This window comes from Aythya ferina (genome assembly GCF_964211825.1).
Source record: "Aythya ferina genome assembly, chromosome: 1".
Taxonomy (NCBI): Eukaryota; Metazoa; Chordata; class Aves; order Anseriformes; family Anatidae; genus Aythya; species Aythya ferina.
Genome location: NC_140296.1, coordinates 38,142,540 through 38,149,638, shown reverse-complemented (window position 1 = coordinate 38,149,638; position 7,099 = coordinate 38,142,540). Strand labels below are relative to the sequence as shown.

The following is a 7,099-nucleotide window of genomic DNA, read 5'->3' as shown; positions in this document are numbered from 1 at the left end:
GATTTGTCTCCGTTCACCACTCTTTGGGCCCGGCTATCCAGCCAGTTTCTAACCCAATGAAGCGTACGCCAGTCCAAGCCATGAGCAGCCAGTTTCTTGAGGAGAATGTTGTGGGGAACGGTGTCAAAAGCCTTGCTGACGTCAAGGGAGGCCTTTCCGTCATCCACCAAGCGCATCACTTGGTCATAGAAGGAGATCAGGTTCGTCAAGCAGGACCTGCCTTTCATAAACCCATGCTGACTGGGCCTGATCACCTGGTTGTCCCGCAAGTGCCACGTGATGACATTCAAGGTAGTCTGCTCCATGAGCTTCCCTGGCACTGAGGTCAAACTGACAGGCCTATAGTTCCCTGGGTCTGCCCTCCGGCCCTTCTTATAGATGGGCGTCACGTTTGCTAGCCGCCAGTCAACTGGGACCTCCCCCGATAGCCAGGACTGCTGATAAATGATGGAAAGCGGCTTGGCCAGCTCCTCTGCCAGTTCTCTCAGTATCCTCGGGTGGATCCCATCTGGCCCCATTGACTTGCGTACATCCAAGTGACATAGCAGGTCGCCAAACATTTCCTCTTAGATAATGAGGGCCACATTCTGCTACCCGTCCCCTTCCACTAGCTCAGGGTACTGGGTATCCAGAGAGCAACTGGTTTTACCGCTAAAGACTGAGGCAAAGAAGTCATTAAGCACCTCCACCTTTTCCTCATCTTTTGTAATTAAGTTCCCCCCCGCATCCAGTAAAGGCTGGAAATTCGCCTTAGTCCTCCATTTTGCACTAATGTATTTGTTAAAAGATTTTTTTGTTGTCTTTGCTGGCAGTAGCCAGATTGAGCTCCAGATGAGCTTTGGCCTTTCTAATTTTGTCCCTGCACCACCTCGCAACATCCTTATAGTCCTCCTGAGTGGTCCACCCTCTTTTCCAAAGATTGTAAACCCTCTTTTTCCTGCTAAGCTCAAGCCACCACTCTCTGTTCAGCCAGGCCGGTCTTCTTCCCTACCAGCTCATCTTTGGGCATGTGGGGACAGACCGCTCCTGCGCCATTAAGATTTCCTTCTTGAAGAGTGCCCAGCCTTCCTGGACTCCTCTGCCCTTCAGAACCACCTCCCATGGGACTCTACCAACCAGTGTCCTGAACAGCTCAAAGTCAGCCCTCAGGAAGTCCAATACAGCGGTTTTACTCGTCCCCTTCCTGGCTTCTCCAAGAATGAAGAATTCTACCATTTCATGGTCACTCTGCCCAAGATAGTTTCCGACCACCACATCTCCCACCAGTCCTTCTCTGTTTGTGAAGAGAAGGTCTAGTGGGGCACCTCCCCTGGTATGCTCACTAACCAGCTGTGTCAGGAAACTATCTTCCACGCTCTCCAGAAACCTCCTAGACTGCTTTCTCTGGGCTGTGTTGTGCTTCCAGAATATATCTTGGAAGTTGAACTCCCCCACAGGAACAAGCACTGATGATTTAGCAACTTCTGTTAGCTGCCTGTAGAACTCCTCATCCATCTCCTCATCCTGGTTCGGCAGTCTATAACAGACCCCCACCAGAATGCTTGCCTTGTTGGCCTTTCCGCTGATCCTAATCCATAGGGACTCAACCTTATAATTCCCAGTCTCAAGTTCTGTGACATCAAAACTCTCTCTAATATAGAGAGCCACACCACCACCCTTTCTGTGCTGCCTGTCCCTTCTGAAGAGCTTATAGCCAGTCATTGCAGCACTCCATTCATGAGAGTGGTCCCACCATGTTTCCGTGATGTCAACCAAGTCGTAGCCTGCCTGCCGCACAATGGCTTCCAGCTCATCTTGTTTGTTACCCATGCTGCGTGCATTAGTGTAGATGCACTTCAGTTGGGCCATTGCCTTCTCTCCCAGCCTTGCCATTGTTACCCCTGGCACAACTCTAACAAGCCTTGTTTCAGCCCCATCCCTCTTCTCACCTAGTTTAAAGCCCCCTCAATGAGCCCCGCCAGCTCCTGGGCACACTGTGCCTGGTGTACACCATTGCAGCTGAGCTAGCAGTAGACCACCATTAGAGGAGGTGTTTGTATGGGCGGGGGGGGGAGCACTCTGCCTTTCCAGTTCTCCCTGCCTGTGGGAACAGCCGTGCTAACTGCCGTGCCACTCCCTTCTGACATGCTACCCCCTGTTTGCCCATCCTGGTCACCACGCTCCTGGTTGCTCATGCTCCCTAAGGGCAGCTTATGAATGGCTGGGGGGAGGGTGCTGCTGGCTCCACCTACGCCTCCTTCTGATCTCGTTCACCTCCCTCGCAAGGGCTGCTGGATCCTGGCAGCTCCCTCGAATGGGCTTGGTGCCGGAAAAATTCACCCTGCCTGTCCGATCCCCCGCTCCACTGCAGAACATATCTGCCCCAGAGCCAATCGCCTCGGCAAGTTTATCTTTTAATTTGTCTAGTCCAAAGTGATGTACTTCATAGTGACAAGCAGTCTGTTGCTTATCCTTTTGTCCTTTGTCCAACCATTGATTTTTTTTTTCTTACATTCATGAACCTTTTCAGGATGGTAAGGATAATTACACTGCAATTATTCCAGGTAGGCAGAGACTAACGTCCCTAATTATTGTTATAGGTCCAGCTGGCAGAAATAGAGTATGCAACCGTTCTGGAGGAAGAGAGACAAATAGTTTTCTGGGGCAAGCTCTCAGGTAAATGTGCTGTACATTGTAAGGAGTGAAGAGCTCTAGATGTTTTTTTTGTTGTTGTTGTTTTCAACTTGATACTGTGTATAACATATGCTTAGAATAAGGTTCTTTCCTCTTTAGTGATATAAAATAAACTACCTATTAATTTTCTTGAGGAAAGGAAAAATAAGCAACTTATATATATTTATAAACTAAATCTATAGCTCTGTAAAATCCAAAAAGAAATGATACAGTACAAGAAAGAATTCAAATTACCTGAACTTTTCGCTAGTTCTTTTTTATTATTATTATTATTATTTCTTTCTGTAATCTTACAGTAAAATTGTTATTTTTCTATGAAAACATGCATCAAAAATTTCTTTATTACAGTATTGGATCTCACTTGGTTATTTATTAGCACTGTTGGGGAAGAGTATCTATAATGCAATGAACTTACCATTTCATTACTCTTTAATCCTGTGTGTTTTTTTTATGTGGGTGAATACAATTTTCATTGAAGCTACAGTTGAAATTTCTCTTTGATGCATATTTTGGAATAAAACCAGTTTGTTATAATAGAAATGCAACTAATAGCAACTCAGCAGATAAAATAAGGTACTAAGTACTAACAGGACACTAATATGATACAGATACATCTTATTTTCCTTTCATGTACTTCCAACCTGTTTTAGTCAATTTCGGTTACCAAGTCAATGCTATTACTCCACGGTAGTAGAAGTGGTGCAGTAAGTAGTCTTTAGATAAAAACTAAGCACAAGTAGAGTTATTATTCATTTAATAGAGTTATTTATAGTTATAACTATATTTAATATATAAACAACTATATTCAATATATAAATACATTAAATAACTATATATAGTTATTTAATAGAGTTATTTATTTTATTTATTTTTTTTTATATGGTTTAGTAGTAGACTTGGCAGTGCTAGGTTAAGGTTTGGATGTGATGATCTTAGAGGTTTTTTCCAACCTAAATAATTCTATGATTCTATTGTAGTTTTCATGATGGTATGCTTTAGATTTGTGACCAAAACAGCGTTGAAAACACACCAATGTTTTAGCTTGTATTTTAAGAAATAGTATGACCAGAGGGTGTGCATTTATTATTATTATTATTATTTTAATTTCCAGGAAATGTTCGCATACAATGTACACAGCATATTGATAGTTCTGCATTCTGGTCCAGGATGACTCCTGACTAAGAGATAAGATAAGGCACTATCAGTATATTCTACTGAAATTGTGCTACCAGAGAGAACACAGAATTCATCTTGTTTAGATGAATATGAAGGACATACTAGTCAATCTTTGCCCAGAAAATAGACAGTAGAAAGTCTGCATTTTGATGTTCTAAAGCACTCAACGTAAAATCTCCAAGTGTTATAGTTAGTAGACTTATAGGGCAGTTGTTTTAATAACTAGATCATGTATAAAGTCAAATACAACCATCAATCTTCTTAAATCTTCAAACAGTGTCTGAAAAAGACAGTAAATACAGATGAATTTTATGAGGACTTGATTCTGTTCATATATCATGTTCATGTATCTCAGGTGCTTTGCATCTGAGATACTCTCAGATGTTTTGCATTTGAGATAATTTATGCCCCAGAGAGAGCTAATGATACACCATTTAATTTCTGCATCTTAGCAGAGATCTGTAACCTTAGGCACAAGGTTATGTTTGACTGAGCACAGGAAAAAGGTAAAAGCAATTTTTTCTTGGATTTATGGAAAATGCATGTCTCTATCTAATGAATTTTAGTGCCTTTTGGGTCAGCACACCCTGAATTGTTTATGTTTTTCAATTCTCTTGTTTCTGTGTCCTAGTTTCAGCTGGGATAGAGTTAATTTTCTTCCTAGTAGCTGGTATGGTGCTGTGTTTTGGATTTAAGATGAAAATAATGTTTTAATTCTTGCAGGGTTGTGCTTAAACAGAGCCAAGGACTTTCTAGCTCATCGTACTGCCCTGACAGCAAGGAAGCTAGGGGTACAGAAGAAGCTGGGAGAGGACAGAACCAAGACAGCTGACCCAAACTAGCCAGAAGGGTGTCATGCTGAACAATAAAACTTGGGGATTTGGCCAGAGTGCTGCTGTTGCTTGGGATGCTTGGCTAGGCATTGGTCTAGCCAATGTGAACTAGACCAATGTGGTCTAGCTAGTGGTGAACAACTTCTTTGTGCATCACTTGCTTAGTGTGTTGTTTTTTTTTTTTTTTTCTTTTTTTCCTTTTCTTTCTTATTAAACTGTATGTAGCTCAACCCACAATTTTATTTATTTATTTATTTATTTATTTATTTATTTATTTATTTATTTTTAAATTGTCCTGCATCCCACTGTGGCTGTGTGGTGCCACAAATATCTGTGTGGTGCTTAGCTGCCTCCCAGGCTACACTACTATTTTATATCTATTTACATCTACACTACTGTATTACATCTATTAAAAAAAAAAAAAAAAAAAAAAGACATACAAGGAGACACGAGCAGAGAAGGGGATATAGCACCAGCAAAAGGATTGACTTAAGCAAGTCTTTTAACATTGCCTCCCATAACATCCTCATTGACAAATGGAAAATGTATGGACCAGAGGATTAAATAAGTGGAATTTAAGGTGGATTTAGAACTGGCTGAACTGCTTGGCTCATAGAGTTACAATCAGCACCACAAAGTTCAGCTGGAGGCCAGTGTCCGATAGTGTGCTCCAGGGCTTAATATTGCATGCAAAAATGTCTAACAGTGGTCTCTTCCAACCTAGATGATTCCGTGATTCATTAATGACATAGATGATTGGACAGAGTGTACCCTCAGCAAGTTTGCAGACTATACAGAAATGGGAGGAGTTACTGACAAAACACATGGTTGTTCTGCCTTTCAAAGAGACATCAACAGGGTGGACAATAATGTCACGAAATTCCAAAAAGGGGAAATAATTTTCACCTGGTCAGGAATAATGCCTTGCACACATGTTCTGTTACACACCAAGTGAACCTGGAACTATATGCCCTTACAGCCAAAAAGGCCAATAGACTCTTGGGCTACAGTAGGAGAACCATTACCAGAAGCTCACGGGAGCTCACCTTCCTCTGTGCTCAGCACTTGTGAGGCATCTGGAATGCTGGGTCCAGTTCAGTATTTCCCATTATAGGAATGACAGGTATTGGAAGGCCAGTATAAGTTTTTCCTGGAGCCTTCTCTTCTCTAGTCTGAACAACGCCAACTACCTAAGCCTCTTCATAGGAGAGATGCTCCAGACCTCTGGTCATCTTTGTGGCCCTATTCTGGACCTGCTCTGACAGGTCCATCCCCATCTTGTGCTGGGGGCCCCACAGTACTCCAGGTAGGACCTCACAAGAGCAGAGGGGGAGAATCACCTCCCTTGCCTAGCTCATCATGCTTCTTTTGATGCAACCCAGGATATAGCTGGCTTTCTGGGCTGCTAGCGCACATGTTGAGTTTCTCATCAATTAACACTCCCAGGTCCTTTTACTCAGGGCTGCTCTCAGTTCATTCTCTGCCCAGCCTGTATTTAATGTTAGACTATTAAAGTTCCTCTGGATGGCATCCCTTCCCTCCAGAGTCCCAACCACACCACACAGCTTGGTGTCTTCGGCCAACTTACTGAGGGGTGCCCTTGATTCTACTGTCCATGTCACTGACTAAGGTGTTAAACAACATGAGTCCCAGTACTGGTTGGGGAATACCACTCCTTACTGATCTCCACTTTGTCATCGAGTCATTGACCACAAATCTTTGAGTGTGACCATCCAGCCAATTTCTTACCAGACTCAAAACTCAGAGTGTAAAGATATTTCTTTTTTTTATATATATAAAAATAAATAAAATAAAATAAAAAATGGCAGTGTCTCTACCTCTAAAGCTATGCTTTTATCAGATGTATTAAAAGTGAGATGCCATAAATTAAATGGTTAAATGAATATTTACAATCACAAAGTACTGTAACACAGGTTATAGTGTATATCAAACACTGTGTAACCTTAGTGCATTTTGATGGTTTGTTCTTGTACAGCAGAAATTGTTAGTACATGTAATGGCTTCATTTTTTTTTTTTTTTTTTTTTTTTCTGTACGTAGTAGATACTTGTTTAATGTGGCATGACAGCTGAGCTTTCCTGTAAGTTTGAAGAATGAGATATGCTCTTAATCCTTTGCCCCTCAGTTTGAATTGGTCCCAAATTCAACCTCTCTTCAGGAATAAGAACTAATGAACATGATGGTATGTTTTCAGTTTCCTGAGCAGCTGTCTGGTTCTCTTAAAATATCCTCAAAGCTTTTTGAGGATAAAGTGGATTTACCACTTCCAGATCTTGTATCATTTCCTCTACTCCTGGCAGGACTTTCTTTAAAACTTACCCCCTAAACACTACTTGGTAATGTTTCATGAGTTTTTCATTCACTGTTTGGCATGTGAAGACCTTAATTATATCCCCA

At 41.8% G+C, this 7,099-nt stretch overlaps 1 long non-coding RNA gene across 1 annotated transcript; it reads left to right on the top strand.

The window, feature by feature from the left end:
• Positions 1 to 2,231: 2,231 nt before the first annotated feature.
• LOC311431141 lies at positions 2,232 to 4,738 on the top strand. The gene is made up of 3 exons (XR_014689271.1): positions 2,232 to 2,380; positions 2,580 to 2,655; positions 4,573 to 4,738. It is a non-coding gene; the product is annotated as an uncharacterized lncRNA (long non-coding RNA).
• The last annotated feature ends 2,361 nt before the right edge of the window (positions 4,739 to 7,099 follow it).